Raw genomic sequence first — 18,159 nt, forward strand, 5'->3', positions numbered from 1 at the left:
TGTGAAAGAGCCCCAGATTTATTCAGGCCACATTCCATTTTAAAGAGGGCAAATATCAGCATCAGATGGTCAGCCAAGCTTGCAAAATAGCCAGTCCCAGGCAGAATGTAGAGGGAAAGTTTCCTTTTGTACAAAGCTAACATTCTGTTCAGCCTTTTAAGCCAATCTTGTGTTTCCAGGATTCATTCTGTATTTTAATCTGTCGTCTTGTTGCTTAAAACCTCATTTTCAATTCTAAGGAGCCTTGCTTCCATGCAGATATTCTCAGATCTGGTTCATGAGGTCAGGCAGCTGGCTCTTCTTGTATCCCACCTTTTGCAGTTATTTGAGACAGTGATTGGTTCATCTCCCAGTCAAGATAGATAAATTATGATATTGACTAATTGGCCTGTTTCTCCCTCTGCAGAGCCTCCCAACTTGCCATACACGCCCTGAAACCCCTCCTCCCGCTGCAGAGCCTTTTTGTGCCTTGTGGAGAATATGCAAGATTGAAGAAGCCTTGGGCTATGTCCCTACAGCTAAAAGGACAAACAAATAGATTCTAGAACAAATCGAATCTGAACTATCCTAGAAGTCAGGACAACCAAACTAATGCTGCCATACTTCAACCGCATCATGAGAAGTCATGACTCACTAGAAAAGATTATGATGCTCGGAGAGTTAGAGGGAAGTAGGAAAAGAGGAAGATCATATACCAGATGGATAAACACAATCAAAGAGGACACTGAGGTCTTGTGTTAAATCTACAAGACCTGATGAGAGTTGTTGACGATAAGAAGTCCTGGAGATGTCTCATTCATAGGGTTGCCATGAGTAAGAGCTGACTTGAGGGCAGTTAACAGCAACAACAATGTCCCTTTAGCTTCTCTGATCTTGCCTTCTCCCCACAAAGCATGGAATGGCCATCTGAGGGAGGCTCCAAAGAGTGTACAGTAGGTCTTCAGGGTGGCGAGCATCATACTCAGTCTAGTATAGGTCCAGATACAGAATTCCTTTGCTGTGCTGAGCTATACAAAAATGCAGCCTTTATGAAAATTATTTTACTAGTGCTGTTAACACTTAATGAACCCTTCTGTGCATCAGAATCAGGTGAACTTCAAAAAATAATGGCGGGGGGAATGAAGTATTCAAAATACTCACTTTACATTTTATTCTGGTCACTTTGGAGCAGGCTCATGCTGGATGATTTCACAACTGCCATGTATCTGCCACCCATGGGCATGACTATCATTGTTATCTCTGTTGTAAATTGGGGGGGAAACACAACTGCAATGTCACTTTTGGGGTATGTTTTTTTGGAAATAACTGGTGAATAGATTTCCAAGATTTATTTAGACAAGATGATTAAGCCATTCCTTTTTATTGTTTAACAAACTGCTCAGAGTATGGGTGGTTTATAAAAGCTGTGAGCCCAATAACTTGCCAAAATGGGACTACACCTGCAACTGTTCATAAACAGTCACTGTCATTTTTTTTAAAAAAAATTGCAGTACACCGTAGTATATTGGCAGCCATTTATAGTGGTTTTTTCCCTGTATGAAAGCTAAAAGATTGCTATTAGGTGAATTATTGACTTTCAACCCAGTCCTCCCCAGTAACAAAAATTAATGGAAGGCAACAGCACTCCACAAGAAGGATTTGTTCATAATGGAATTCATATCTGTGTGTGTTCCCCATAGAAGAGCGTTCCAGGGACAGAAAACATATTTATGTAACACATAAAGTTCAAGGCAAGGTACCCAATCCTTTCTCTGATGATTTTAGCTCCACAGCCACCCTGTTGGTTGTTAGGTGGAGAGGTAATGATCAGAACTTGGAAAAGATAATTTTTGGATTATCATTTCCAGAATTGTCCAGCCAGCCTGGCAGCTATAGTGTCTACAAAAAGAAACTTTTTCAAACTCTGATAGTGAATGGCTCTATGTTACCCAATGGATTGTATGTGGATTTGAATCCAGGTCTCACCACTCCTGGTCCAACACTCTTAACATTACAGCATGTTCCCTGTCCAACCTGAATTTTCAATAGCAAGGCAGGAAATCATTCTTGGGTTTCCATCTGAGGCATGTTTACTCAAAAGCAAATGTTGTGCTCTGTGGGATTTACTTTTAAGCCAATGCAGTTAAGACTGGGCTAGCTAACCCTATCCATCAACTATCATGTAATATTTTGCCAGAAGAATAGCGGCTTTTTGTGTTAAAGAAAATCCCTGGGGTACCTTTATGCACTTCCACTTTAGCAGAGGTCAAGCTTTTCTGTGCTGAAACTCTATGCACTAAACTGATCAGACAGAACTCCTACAGCATGAGATCATGCCTTTTCTTAATGACTGCATCTGACCTAGGCCAGTCCATTGAGAAATACAGGCTTCAGAATTCCATTCAGAACTCTTCACCCATTTGGAGGTGCCGTGTTTTCCCCTTGCATTTATGGCAAGCCTCCATTACAAACCTAATACATTTAGAGTGTTATGAATGGGTCTGCCATTTGGATAGGGATTCCCTATATATAAGTATTCACTGATGCTATATACTGGGCTGATTCATACATAATGAATCAGCTATTATGAAATTCTGGGCATTAGATTCAAATATTTTCCCCTCCCTTGCTGCTTTCTGACTTGTAATGGGAAGCCATTATTTGATTTTGGAAGAAATTTGGGCTGCCTATCTTCCTAAAATTAAAGAATCATGGAGTGGTGATGGACAACTGATTTCGGAAGAAATGTTTCATTTGAAGCTAATTTTCTTTCAATTCTACCCATGGTATTTTCAAATAGTCCCCACTTTTCTCTTCATTTGCATACTCTAAGGCTGAAATACATTGAAAAGCTTCATCACATGACCTCTGATAAGTTCATCAAACACAGTAGGATTTGCTTCTGAATAAATTTGTATAGGGTTATGACACAAAAATAGGGTTATATTCCTTCAGAAGCATTTTTTAGACAATTGTATTCCCATTGTGAGAAAGTGGAACTTATTCTGTGCAAAATCCAAATGTGTGTAGGGTTTCTTTTTGCACAGCAAAACATTTCTGCACAGTAAACAGTATTTTCTGCACAGTAAATGCTGTTTGCTCTGCAGAAACTGCTTTGGGTGCATCAGATTCATACTTTTTGCAAAGAAAACAATTTTTCTGTGCAAAAATGTCAAGTGCAAAATTTGCACAGAATAAGTCTCAAGTGTGCAGATTTTTTGACACTTGAGATACATTTTTGACCATTTTTGAATATTGTTTCCATTCCTGATTTCAACCTTCTCAACCAGTAAATCGGCAAATGTGTTGGATTACAGTTTCCATCAACCCCTCTGGAAGGGAAGACACTTGTGGGGAGATTATTACACAGTTCTTAAATAATAGGATAAAAAAGGAATTGAAACTATAATTGCAGGATCTCATCACACCACATTGTGGTTAGACAGTAGGTATCCTATAGTCAGTCTGTGCTTCTGCTGCTGCTTTTAATGAATGGGGAAATCCTGTGAATAGCTGTCAATCCTGCAATTGGCCCATTATTGAAGTATATGCCATAGATCATTCAGGGGTAATTCAGAGAGAAGGGGACTTAAACTGGTTTCAGTGCACCCCCCTTCTAATGAAGGCAAGACTTCTTACTGCTAAGAGGCAATCTATCTTGTGCAGAAGAAAGGGGATTTAAAGGGGTTTGACTCCACCTCCTCTCCCTGTTCCCAATGAAAGCAAGACTTCTAAGTACTGAGAAGGAAACTATTTCATCAGGGGCAGTAAAAGTGGGATTTAAAGGGGTTTCACTGTACATTTACAGTGCTATAGAAATAAACTATAAAATAATAATAATAATAATAATAATAATAATAATAATAATAATAATACACCCCACTCCCAGTGAAGACATGGCTACTGTACTGATTAATCTTGGATAGCTGACAAGTAAATTGAACCATAATGCAATAAGATGCATGGGCAACCTGTTATCAATTCACAATTGCATGGTAATGTGAAAAGAATCATTGCTGTTTAAAAAGCCGCAACGTCAGCGGGAGGGAAGCTTCGTGCGATAATCTCCTATATCACCATTCAAGAACATTGGTTGTCAGGTATTGCCTCAAACTAAACCATTGTTTTGCATAGCAACCACCTGAAATGTTTACATTTCCAGTGCAATGGCAATGAAAGAACATACTTATCTTGTAGCAAAACTGACAGAGCATTTCAATGCAAGAACAATATCTACAAAATTGTCATTCCTGCAGAAAAAAAAACCTTCTTTGAGAGACACAACAGCACAGAAGGATGAAAGGGAGAGAGAGAAAGGGAGAGTTGTGTTTTCTCTCTCTCTCTGACTTCTATATTTTGTTCCACGGCTTACAAAAAATAATAATGGGAAGATAGATATATTCCTTGAAAAAGGGAAGAGTGACCACATCTCTGCTATATTATGTATATGTACAAAAGTATTACCAATGATCACATCAAATGCTGATCTCTTCCAGGGACGTAGCCAGGATTTAGGAAGGGGGGGGGGTCCAGACTAAGTGCCACCATTATAATGGGGCTTGGGTGCAGCGAGGCAGCAACACACACATTCATTTTTCTAATGGAGGGGGGGGGTCCGGACCAAGAACACCCCCCCCTTGGCTACGTCCCTGTCTCTTCACTACTCCTCAGCCCTTGTACTTATCAGTCTACTGGGATCTGGAAGCAGAAACTGTGTTTCTGTTTCATATATTAATATTTCTAACTTTGGTTCTATATGGTGGGTGGGTGGGTTTATGGGGCATTGTATTTTATTGTATTTTAATGTTTTTAATATTGTTGTAAGCTGCCTCGATCTCATTGGAGAGGTGGGGTATAAAAAATTTTAAATGCAGTAAACCCATCTTTGAAGCTAAATATGCATTTATCCTTTTGGGAAAATGATGGATAAAAGCCCGTGCAATAATCCGTTTGTCTTTATTTGTACATTGTACTCTTTACATCATTTTTACATTTTGTAATATAATGATTTTTTTTCATATATGTATGGGCCTGAACACACAGCCCAACAACAAAGGGTGAAAGGGGGTGGGGGGATAGGAGAGACAAACTGGCTGTGATGTATTCAAGTCTTTTAGTCCAATTCTCAAGTCAAGAATCAAGTGTCTACCTTCCAGTCTCAAGTTGAGTATCCTTGCAAGATATTCAACAAGTGTCAAGTTGAGTCTCAAGCTGGGAGCCAACTTTAACAGAAAAACATGCCATGCTGTGGGTGAGGGTCTTGCCTGCTGCTGAAAGTGAATGACATCAGCAAGAGTTAATCCATCATTTATTTGAGTCAAGTCCAAGTTGAGTTATTGGAGTCCTTGAGTCCGACAAATTTGAGTCATTGATTCAAGTCTATATCACTGCAAACTGGGACACTTTAAAAAGCAACTGAAAAGTAGAGCAGGAGGTTAACTGGAATTGTCATTGCCAAATTAGGACAGCTGGAGATATATTGTGGGCATCCTGATGCCATGTCGATGGTCAGAGTACAAAAAGAGGTTGGACAGGTAGGCCTGATCTAATAGGGTTCCTCTTATATTCCTGCTTTGCATAGTGAAGTCTGTGCAATTGTTGGATATTATAGTTGTGTGTATCTTGCACTATTTTTTCAGAGTTTGGAAGAGTTACCTTTTTTGTACGCACCCTTAGAATCCCCAGCTGCCATTGGCAATCATGTGGTGGTTGGGAGCGTTAGCCTCTTTTGGGAGTCACTTTTCCAGACTATGATTTTACTAAGACCTTGGTTGTAGCACGTTCTGCTCTATGACAGGAACAACTGACTTTGTGTTGAAAATGCTTTGGAAAAAACCAACACTACAGAAATATTTTAAACCCCCCCCCACTCCATCCCATTTCCCCTGAAAGCAAACCTGACAGGGATAATAAACACCTCTACGTTCTGGCATAGCACAAGCAGCTCTGAAAAATATTTGTCTTGAGAAGTGCTTTTCAGACTTGCACAACAAGCATGAGAGTGAGGAAGAAAGCTCTGCACATTTTGTTTTGGATTATACCTTTCCTGAGGTGGAGCTATCTTGGTAGGAAGGAAAGAACATGAGGCAAACAGATCAGGTGTAGATAAAAGGGTAGCCTGTGGCCATAAGGTTTAAAATTACATGGGCCACACAAGGGAAAGACATTATAAAGGGACCACATGAGGCCTTGTCCATGTTGAAATGCTTCCTCATACGCAACCATTAAGATACAAGAAATCCTGTCTGTATTGAATGAACATAAAGAAGTTGTGTGTGGTGTGTGTGTGTGGTGTGTTTGTAGCAGCTGCTAACAGATATTGAAATGAAGTTTCATTCAGAGGAACGCCCACAATTCATCTCAATGCACAATGGCCAGTCTCCGAGGTAGCATTTAGCGACTAGCCTTGACCGATATCCACCTGAACTGTAAAACTCTTCTAGGACAGAGCTTTCTTTTCTGTCAGACTTTTGCATTGCACACACAAACACCAGAAATGGGGTATTCTGGCAAAGCTGCACTCCACCCACCCATATGTTTGTAGAAGGCACACAGCACTCTTCTGGATATGTTAATCATGGAAAGAATAGTCCACAGCCAAAACTGGAAATGATGAAGAGGTACAATCAGGTACAGATGTAAATTCATATTGGGAATTTAGGAAACTGACTTATACAAAGCCAGAGCCTTCGTTCTTTTAGCCCAGTCTTGTCTGCTCTGACCAGCAACATGGTTCTTTAGATTCCCCCCTAATCCAGCTTGGAGATTCTTGGTCTTCCATGGTGGTCTACCTTCTGGTACTTATCTCCAAAATCAGATGTCTATTGGGTGCATTCAAGGAGGTAGGGAAGTATGGCAATATAGATATACCGCAGTTAACAAAACATAGCCATGTTAGTCTGGAAAATCAATATTGAAGAGGGAGCAAGCTTGTTTTCTGCTGCTCCAGAGAACTAGAACGCAGAACAATGGATGCAAACTGCAGGGAAAGAGATTCCACCTCAACCATTAGTTTGGGCAATTTCCATCTAGCTTAAAATTGGCCACTGTAAAACCATTGCTAAAAAAGCCCTCCCTCGACCCCTGATGCCATAATAATTATCAGCCAGTATCGCTACTTGCCATTTTAGGGAAGTGATCGAGAAGGCAGTTGCAATCCAGCTTCAATCGATCTTGGAGAGAAGATTATCTAGCCCATTTCAAAACCGGCTTTCGGGCAGGCTACGGGTGAGACCGCCATGGTCTCCTTGGTCGATGATCTTCGTCTAGGCATGGACAGGGTAGCGGTCGCTTAGTGCTTTTGGACATCTCAGCGGCTTTCGATACCATGACCATGGTATCCTTCTGGAGCGCCGGGGAGTTGGGAATCGGGGGCACTGCACTCCAGTGGTTCCATCCTACCCCAGGTAGGTTCCAGATGGTGCAGCTGGGGGACGTGTGCTCCGATAAGAGGGCCTTACATCTGGTGTCCCTCAAGGAGCCATTCTGTCCCCATGCTTCAACATTTACATAAACCGCTGGGAAGATCAATTGTTAAGGGTTCCAGAAGCTAGATATACCCACCACTCAGAGGCCTTTTCTACCTCGGCCCCCAAGCTCTGGAACTCACTTCCCGGCGAGCTCCGCTCGGCCACCTCCTGGACCAATTCAAAAAGGGGTTAAAGACATACCTGTCCAGCAGCTTACCCCTAAACCCTGAAGTACTCCCCCCTCCCCTCTCAGCAGCATTGTCGCTAGCTTGAGATTTTTTTAGATGTTATGTAGATGTATGATATGAGTTAATTTTATGTGGTTTTTATGGTTGTTGATGATGTTATTGTTGTGTTTTAATATGCTGTTAACCGCCTTGATCTCTGGAAATAATAAATTTTTATTTATTATATTATTTATTAGGTGGAACTTCCTGCAGTAAGGGCTGTTTGACAGTGGAACACACTCCCTCAGAGTGTAGTGGAGTCTCCTTCCTTGAGCTGTTTAAACAGAGGCTGGATGGCCATCTGTCGGGATGCTTTGATTGAGATTTCCTGCATGGCAGGGGTTTGGACTGGATGGCTTTGGTCTCTTCCAATTCTATGATTCTAATCTTGCAACACTTTGGAGCTAGCTGAAAGACGAGTTGGTAGCATGAGTTTTCTTTGACTTGAGCCTCCTTCCTTCTGTAAACAGAAACATATTGAACCTTATAGAGACCAACTGAAGACTTTTCCAAAATGCATCCAGGATGATTCCTCCAGCCTCCATATTTCTTATTATTTCCATTCTGGTGGCAACATTTATAGAACTGTAGAGGCTACATTGATAACCTCATGTTTGTTTCATGAGGTTATTACAACCCTTTGCTGACTGCTGAAATGCTTAAGGGTTATAGTTTGCATTTTGGGCATTTTAAAAATGCTTAAATAATCATGATCTTCCATTTAACAATGTATTTTGCCACTGAATTTACATTTTCGATACCAGCCTCTGAGGAAGAAGAATCTTATTAAAAGGAGCTATCATCTTTTCCAACGCATGTGCTCCCTTTTTGTAATCCTTGCCCTGTGCTAGTTTTCTCAAGTAATCTCTAACCTTGCCTTTGTCTTTGGACAAGGTTTCTTTGAACTTTGCAGTCTACGTTATCAGCTTGTACTCTTTTAGCAGGCAGGCAAGGTTAAGGTCCATTGATTTTAATCCATATTAAAGTTCCTTCTGAATATGCCCCACAAAAGAATTTACACACACACACACACACTCACACTAGAGATTTTTGGAATAATCTATTTAACAGAACAAAAATGAAAACACACAACACTGCAGAGGGTGGAAAGAAGGCTCAAAGAATTAATTTACGGAGAATATCTTCACAAGCTAAATGAATATGGTAGCCTTGGGTAGAATGGCTTTTAAAAGTGTTATGATGAAGACAAGATAAGAATCTGCTGTCCAATGCTAAAGACGAGCAGAGTTTACTCACACAGAGCAAAACTTTCTTATTAATGTGGTGTATTAGACTCTTCAGGCTTGGGGGCAGTGTTCCTCTTGCTAGGTTCAATGGGGCCAACTATAAGTAAATATTGCAAACACAAATGAAATTTAAGTCCCAAGGTATATTTTAACAATATTTCAACAATTTATATATTAATTTTGACACATATGCACTGTCTCCAAAGTTACATGCATCCAATGAGGTGTCATGGCAAGACTTGACTGCAGGATTCTTCTGGATGTGCTGCTCAGTAGTACTGCAACATTTGGATGCAAAACTTGAAGCCAGAAATAAAGACAATACAAAATAGAAGCAAACGCAATATGGAAAATGCTATAAAGAATTTGCCCTTTTGTTTCTTCCTAAACACATAGCTGAAAGTACCACTACCTTATTTAAGGTGAAAAGGGCCTGCTCCTTAGCCCTGTCAACTACATCTCTTCACTAGCATTCCCTTTCTTTCTGAACTCACCTTTGAAGTATAGTCCCTTACTGAAGATTTCCTCACCCACGTGGTCAAAGCAATAATTTATAGGGGTTACAACAGCACACATTGAAGTTGGCTGCTACAGAAAACTAAAGGATATAACAGAGCCAGTTTCAGCAGGTGTTGCTGGTCATGCAACCAGGAAACAAGCAACACCTGATTAAATTCCCTCTTCTACACAACCATTAAAGGTACAGCAGCCCTCTCCAGTTTTCAAGCTGGCAACCCTATTGAAAATAGTTTGCCGGTTTCGGGCTACAGCAGAGCTACAAAAGCCGATTTTTTTCTGGCCTAAAAAAGAGAAGATGGATGCTATGGCTACAATCTGTTTTCAGACAGAAAGGCTTCAAATTCCTCCATTCTTGCTGGTCTGTTCTGGCCCTTAGTTTAGCATGCATGCATGCATACATACATACATACATACATATATATATATATATAATCTCCAATTTTTTTCACACCATTACTTAACCAGATAGTGATTTTTAATCATGTTTAATTTTTCTTGTTTCTTTTAAAATGCATTCATTCTCACAGCTTTCACAAAATTCAAAAAGAAATTTGTGTATAGTCTGTTTTGTTGTTGTTGTTTTTATAGTAATCTTTAGGCAATTTAATGGCATCTATGCATTATATGTGGATTTTATGTAGGAGTAAATTCCATGGAACTCCATGGTCTTTACTTTCAGTTTAGCGGTGTAAAGTCTGGGGGGGGGGAGTTCCAGTACCATTTTAGACAGAGCCCTCATTCCCACTACCTTTTAAACTGGATTGTGATTTGGTATGAACCGGTTTAAAAGAGAATGGTTCCCACTTAATTTGAATCACTGAAGCAATTCAGAAAGGGGGGGGCATGCTTTTGACCCATTTAACCTGTGTCTTTTTGACGCTGTTTTTTTAATGCTTCTTTTGGGCTGAATCGATTTATTTTGAAAGAAATTGATTCAGCCCAAGTGGGAATCATGCGGATTCAAATTTGCCCCAGACTTCCCTGGCTTCCCCAGCCTCTCCATCCCGGACTTCCCTGGCTTCCTCGCCTCCTTCTGTCCCGGCTTTCTCCTTTTCCCCGGTTTCCTTGCCTCCTTCCATCCTGGTCTTCTGTCCCTGGCCTCTCCCAGCATAAATATAATGGGAACCATTCTCTGCTGCTGAACTGATTCGTCAGTTCAGATCAGTTACCCAAATCCATTGAAACCGAATCAAGTGGGAATGAGGCCAGAGTATAATTGACATGGATAACCACTATTTATTTCAAAACTACAGATAATGCTCACAAAATATAGCTTAAGTTTTCTCTGCACTACAGGGGTATGCTAGGACATGATCCTCCTTCTATATGTATTTTTAAAATCAATTTTGGAATTGATTTGACAGAGGAATGCTTTTATTTCTCTTCGAATTTCAGAAGATCCCATTTCCTTAGAATCATGTTTGGACATTGAACAACTAGTGTTATGACAGTCCAAAACAAATATTGTTGCAACTAATGTTATGACTTTTTAAAAATCTAAAGGAACATCTCAGATAACTACATATTTGCGAATATATGGACTATTTTGTACACAGCAATGTGTTCCCAATCCATTCTTACACTTGAGGATCAAGGAGCTGGGACAATTAATCCTTCTGCTATCTCCGGTGCCTAAGTTAAACATTTCTCTTAATGCAGAAACATCCTCCCTTCTTTTCCTTATATCATTATTTAAATAAGTCTGTAAGCTGCCAACTTCTCCATAGGGCTCCCTATGTCCAGTTCCTTCAGCCATTCCTCCCTTCATAAGAAGACAGGAACTTATGACGGAGTCTCCAATCCTTTTGACCTGTTATATGTACACAATCAGCAAACAGTATTTAGAGGTGCATTTCATATATTTAGAGAGGGCCTTCTGCTTTCCGAAGAGATAACCTATCACAGTCTGAATGATAAAGTCTCTTGAGATAACAAATAGAGTTGGAGCCTGCAGACCACATCTGAAACCAATATTTACCCTATATCCAAAACTGTATTCTTTACCAGTCCCAGAGGACACCCTTGTGGAGAAAGTCATGGAGGGGAGGGCTGGGAAGGTTCACCATTAGGCATGGACAAGTATTTCAGTTCATTTTAAAAACTGGCAAACATTTGCACATTTGACTGAGGGAACAGGAGAGAAACTGATCAAATTGCCCATCCCTACATGTAGAGGAAAGTAACGTTTATAAACTTAATATGCTAATTCAATCCATTCATGTTAAAATGGAGGGAAATCTATCATTATGTTTGTGTTAAATGGCTCCCAGCTACTACTGTTTGGAGGGCTTTTCTATGGTCTTTCTTAGGCCCGTTACAGACCGCCCAAAAGGGGTGGTCTTGGGCCGCTGCCGGTTGCAGCGCGGAGGAGTCGCAGCAGTCAAACTGCGCGACTCCTCCGCGCTGCAAAGAAGGAGCATGAAGATCGCGCTCCTTCCGGCAACCCAGAAGAGACGCTGCAAGTGCCAAAGCGCGCACTCGCGGCATCACTTCCGCCGTGCGATGTGCGGATGCAGAGCGTCTGTTACATCAAAATGGCGGCTGTGTGGAACAGCCACAGCCATTTGTTACGGACTCTATTCGTAACAGGGTAAGGGGCATCTAGAAGAGACGCCCCTTTTTCAATCTGGGACGTCCTGAGGACGTCCGAAATGGCGGTCTGTAACCCGCCTTAGTAACTCAGTGGTAGAGCTTCCTAAGACATCAGACGCTGGTGTCATATTAAGTGTAATAAATCATGCTGTAATGAATTCTCCAGGACGCAGATAGTGTAACTAAAATATAAAGGTTGGAATCCTGTTGGTAACGTAAGCTGTGTGACCTCCTGTTACACCAGTATATGTGAATTTGGGTTTTTGCAGAAGGAGGTATCCAGTAACTCCCTGTACAATGACTCCCACCTCATGTGCAATATCAGCTCAAGGCTCTGCGATGCACCCTCATGACCAATTGGCAGCATTCCTAGGGATTATCCAGCTGTAGTTTTGCAGCCAAGAAAAAGGAAGAGTTATAATCCTCCTGGAAACTCCAGCACAATTCAGTGGCCTCATTTTCTTGGCCGAAAAACTGCAGCCATATGGCGTCTTGAGCCTGCAACACAGTTGTTTGTGGGGATTCCCCATGGTGCCTCAACTTGAGGCTACATCTCATAATGGAAGGGGAACTTTAAACTCTAGCTGCAATGAACAGGAACTTGCCCAAAACATGATACATAGGGCTGTGTCATCTTTCTGGTGAATATCTTTCAGGTAAAGATGAATAGGGCTGGGCTGCACTTCTTACAGGTAATGGGCTTTTGTGTGGTACATTACTAGTGTGTTTAATGGACCTGTTTGAGAGCTATTTAACAGAAAGCTATTTGTCACAATGAGATGATACTTATGCTTGTAGTATAACTAAGAAGCAGAGGTTTATGGAACGTAGTAATGTTTTTACAATCTTCTCTTTCGTAATTCCAGTTGTTAAAATATATCAGGTTTTGGTTGTTAAAAATAAATGAACAAATGCAGCACATTTTTTTCATGGTGTTGTCCCCCCATTGGGTGGGTGGGGGAGCCTTTTCTTATTTGCTCAGTAAAACAACAAAGATAACAGGGGATACTCTTGATTCTGGCAAACTAGATAAAAATTATTCTACATTATGAGCAACATCTCATGCCACTTTTTAAATATAAAATCCCATGACTCCTCTTATATATTCTTGCCTCCTTCTAACCATATTTTCTGCATCAACATTTATTTATTTAGCTATTTAACATCCCATGCTTCCATACAAATTCTCAAAATAGTGGCCAGGTGTAAAATTGAAACAGCAATTAGAGTTCAGCACAAATCAATCAATAAATTGTTTACAAAATGGAAGTATGATGTGGTACAAGAACCGGAGAAGAGCACATATAAAGAAGGAGACCTGTATATAATATTTCTATCCCATACAACATTTCTCACACAGAAACTCACAAGATGTAATTGGTGTGTTGAATGTTGGGTCCCAAAGGTCAGTTGGACAGAATGCCTAGTTTGGGAACATTTTGATAAGTATAAAGCACAATCCCTTACTCCATATGTTACTTCTATGACTTGGCACAACCCATAGAAAGGGAAAGAAGATCCATATGGCTGGCCCCATCTCTATGATTAGTATGTAGTTTCCCCAACTATACTCCCAACAGGCTAAACTCAAAGTATACGGAAACATATTCATGGGTAGCTGTGTTGTTCATGTAGCAAAATACAACAAGATCTAAAATCCACAAAAGAGCAATGTCTTTATTGACCAACCAAAATGCAGAAAATACAACATGCAAGCTTTCAAAACTCTTCTGCATCTTCATCAGGCAAAGGATGTTAAAAATCATAAAGCACAAGAGAAGTGATAATCTTAGAGTCATAGGTCTACATTTTGTATTAAGTTTTGTTTCTGTTGTTGAGTTGTTCTGGAGGGATCTGGAGGCAAAAGCCAATACTCCCTGGACCACCATATTGGCAGAGCATTGGACTGGGATCCAGGATGATCCTGGGAGGAAGGAGCCGGGAAGATAGGAAGGAGGCACAAAAACTGGAGAAAGAAACATCATCATCAAATACGACATCATGCTACTAGCAGATGACACCATACTACTGGCAGAAAATACAAAAACTTGGAACACTTACTGAAGAAATTCAAAGAAAAAAGTGTTAACGGCAGGTTTACAGTTGTACATTAAGAAAACAAAAGTAATGGCCACACATGATTAACAAAGCTTTAAACTACTGGACGATGAAGACAGTGAGATAGTCGAAAATTTCCTATACCTTTGCTCAGTCATTAATCACAATGGGACTGCAGTCAAGAAACCAGAGGAGTAGGACTTGGAAGGGCAGCTGTGAGGGAACTAGACAAGATCCTGAAATACAATGATATATCACTGAATACCATTGTATTTCCCATTTCTATAGTATGGTTGTGAAAGTTGCAGAAGGAAGACAGCTCATAGGAAGAAACTCAACTCACTTGAAATGTGGTGCTGGAAAAAAATCTAGGGATACGGTGGACTGCAAAAATAATCAATTAATGGGTCCTACAGCAAATCAGCAAATCTTGAACTCCCCCTGGAAGCCAAGATGAGTAAACTGAGGCTGTTGTTCTTTTGCCATATCATGAGAAGATATGACTCACTAGAAAAGCCAATACAGTCGGCCCTTCTTATACACGGATTTTTTATACACGGATTCAAGCATACACGGTTTGAAAATGTTCCAAAAAAGTATAAATTTACCTTGATTTTTCATTTTTTATTAGGGACACCATTTTGCTATGTCATTATACTTAATGGGACTTGAGCATACACGGATTTTGTTATACACGGGAGATCTTGGAACCAAACCCCAGCGTATAACAAGGATCCACTGTACTGCTTGTTAAGGTTGAAGGTAGTAGGAAAAGAGGAAGACTGCATTCCAGATGGACAGATGTAATCAAGAAAGGCACGGCCCTGAGTCTGCCTGAGTAGGGCTGATGATGACAGGGTGGGTTGGTGATCTCTCATTCATAGGGTCACATAAATTGAAGCTAACTTTATGGCATTTAACATTCTCTGAAGAGGCCAGCTACAGATGCTAGCGAAACATCAGGAAGAAACTCTTCTAGAACATGGCCACATAGCCCAAAATACCCACAAAAAACAATGGCTGGCATCCTGTTGGTTTGTCCCACTTGCATTCAAATTGTTGAATGGTGAGTTGACACATATATCCCACTGTTTCAATGAATGTAATCTAGTTAAGACTAACAACAGGATTTATGTCATTAACTGAGATAATTGTGTCTTAATTTTAAGAAATTTGTGCCTTCATAAGACATTGATCTTCACCAAAGGAATATCAGGGATATGCACAAAGGGAGAAAGAAATTACAAGCAAGGTTTATGATTTCATCATGGCTCAAATCCAAAGATCATTTATACTGGTAACTCCTTACAGTGTAATTTCTTGTAGCAACATTGTTCCGTGCATTGTAAAACATGCTACAGGTTCCACCCCCAAATGTCTCAGGGGGGCTAGAATCTAAAGAAATCCAAGAGGCATAATTGACGGAAATGTTATGGAAAATGTCAAGGTCATTTGAATAGCAGGTTTCTTTCCAGGCTAGATTACTAGAGGAAGGTAGTCTCCAGGGAGGGAAAAAAGAACACATGTGCTAATAAAAGTGTGGATGTTTTATGGTGATGCTGTATCTTACTAGCCCAAAATAAAAGCAGTTTACTGATGGCGAGGGAAACTTGGGTATAATCAGGCTAAACATTTTCAGCAAGAGAGCCTAAAATAAAAACAGTTAACTTATGGGGAAAAACTTGCATGTAATCAGGCTAAATATTTTCCAGCTTACTGAAAATCTAATGACTCTGTGTTAGTTACTTCCAGTACAGGTTGAGTATTCCTTTATCTGAAAATTCGAAATCTTCCAAAATACAACACTGTTCACATGGACAGCTGAGATAGTGACACCTTGTGACAAGAGTCCTGCTTCTGTTGACAGCCTTGCTTGCTGGCAAGAAATGTGTGTGTGTATCGGGGGGTGGGGCGTAGAAGTGTTTCACACGTTAACAGTAAAAAAAAGACTCTTATTGAATACAGACAAGTTATAGATCTATAAAGCTAGGTTACAGATCCATTACTGCAATACTGACTGCAACCACACTGCAGAAATGCTATGAAATTCTGGCAAAGTGTATCATTTCAAGAGCATGCCAAAAATGCATAAATTTTGTCCCATTTTAACAAAACTCTCATAGATGCAGTAATGGATTGGTTGTGGAGGAGTGAAAAGGAGAACACCCATGGAATAGTGCACATACCAATGGGTGATCAACCATACTAGCTATAGACTGAAATATATGTGCAGTGGTACGGATAGGAATTGTGTGGCCAAAAGTGGAGACAGCTCCCACACTTTTAATGGTTGTATGGAAGAGGGAATTTCATCAGGTGTTGCTTCTCATATCATTGTTCATGATATTGATATTTTTGTATGTAATGGCATAGCATTATGCAATTCAGCCTGTTCTTAGATCTTACATGTTGGGAGATTTAGTTGCTTGTAATATAAAGGATAACAAATAATACCTGCTGAAAGTCACTCTTCTACACAACCATTAAAGGAATCGGAACCCTCCCAGTTTTCAGCCGGCAACTCTATGTGTAGGCCATATGTGATCCCTGGGGAGCCCCCTTATAATCTTTGCCACTCAAATTCCCAGAGAATCTCTAACCCTGAAACTGGTCATATTCTTTTGCCAAATATAGGCACAGTACAGCTGGGCAGCTCCATGGGCACCCCTTGTCGGTGGTCCAATTTGGGTTGTAAATACTGTTAGCCACTGCTCTGGGAGAAGACACATTTAAAAGAGAGTCACAACCTACTTGTACTGTCAGCCCTCCACTTTTGCAGCTTTGACTTTTGCGGATTTGATTAATATGTTCTCTTTAGGAATTTCTAGGTCCTCCAGATTGACTCTGTGGTCAACATTCATCACAAGTTGTGCTGGAGGACCTAGAGATTCCTAGAGAAAACACTTCTTAAAGCATTTGTCAGTTTTCCAGTGCAATTCGATGGTCAGCTTTCAGAAGATTTAGGATATAAAGATTCCTAAAGATGTGTTCTCTCAGGTTAAAAACCCAGTGTTTTGTAATTTATGGTTTTCCCACTTTCATGGGGACCCTGCACCCCCATCCTCAGCAAATGTGGAGGGCCCACTGAAGTCACCAGATCCATGACTACTGGTCATTGAACCTGGCACCAAAGCTTAGAAAGTGCCAAAAATTGCCCTCTAGGCCTTACAGTCCCTGCATTATGAGAATAGGACAAGCAGTATTTTCTCACCATAGAAATGATTTACTATTAAGAGTTAGCAATTGGAGTTGTCGATGGCACTGGTGTTCCAAAAAACTGCAGGTAAGTTCCGTCAGGAGAGTAGGTGTGGCGTAGTGGTGTGAGTGTTGGACTAGACCAGAGTTTGATTCCCAGCTTGTCCATGAAACTCACTGGGTGACCTTAGACAAATCGCGCTCAGGGGAAGGCATTGACAAACCTCCTCTGAACAAATCTTGCCAAGAAAACTCCTTAGGCTTGTCATAGGTTGGAAACGACTTGAAGGTACACAGCAACAACAAAAGTCCCGTCAGAACTCATGACAGTGATGCAAAATCGCAAGGTAACAGAAGTGCAATGTCATCTTGACTTTGAGGTGGCCTTCTTTCAAAAGCTGTGCAAAGCAATTACCGCTGGGGCATTTCCCACCACTGCACTTCATTCGGAGAGATCTCTTAAAATGGCTAAACATGGCTAATAGCAGCATTGAGCCCTTGTTTTGGGATTAACAAGCCCTTCAGAAGAGTTTAACCTGCCCCCCTTGCTCTGAGCTCTTCACTAACAAACTGATCATTAACTGCTGTAGAAGAATCATCGACTGGGTTTCCTGGGATTACATCAGCAGTAATTAAAAATCTTAATCGGTCCAGACAATGGTCTGCTCAATTACACTAATTTATCATCCCAGCTCTTGAAAGGGTCTCAAATAAGTGGAAAACAAAGATGAGGACAAAAACATTGAATGAAATGCTATTCCCTGAAGATGAATGGGCCGCAATGCAAAGAAGAATGTTCTTGGAATTGGAGGGTTTTTTATATTACATTTCCACACATGTCTGAAAGTTCAGCCTTAGTGTGTTAGTGTGCGG

This window comes from Sceloporus undulatus, chromosome 2, assembly GCF_019175285.1.
Source record: "Sceloporus undulatus isolate JIND9_A2432 ecotype Alabama chromosome 2, SceUnd_v1.1, whole genome shotgun sequence".
NCBI classification, from domain to species: domain Eukaryota; kingdom Metazoa; phylum Chordata; class Lepidosauria; order Squamata; family Phrynosomatidae; genus Sceloporus; species Sceloporus undulatus.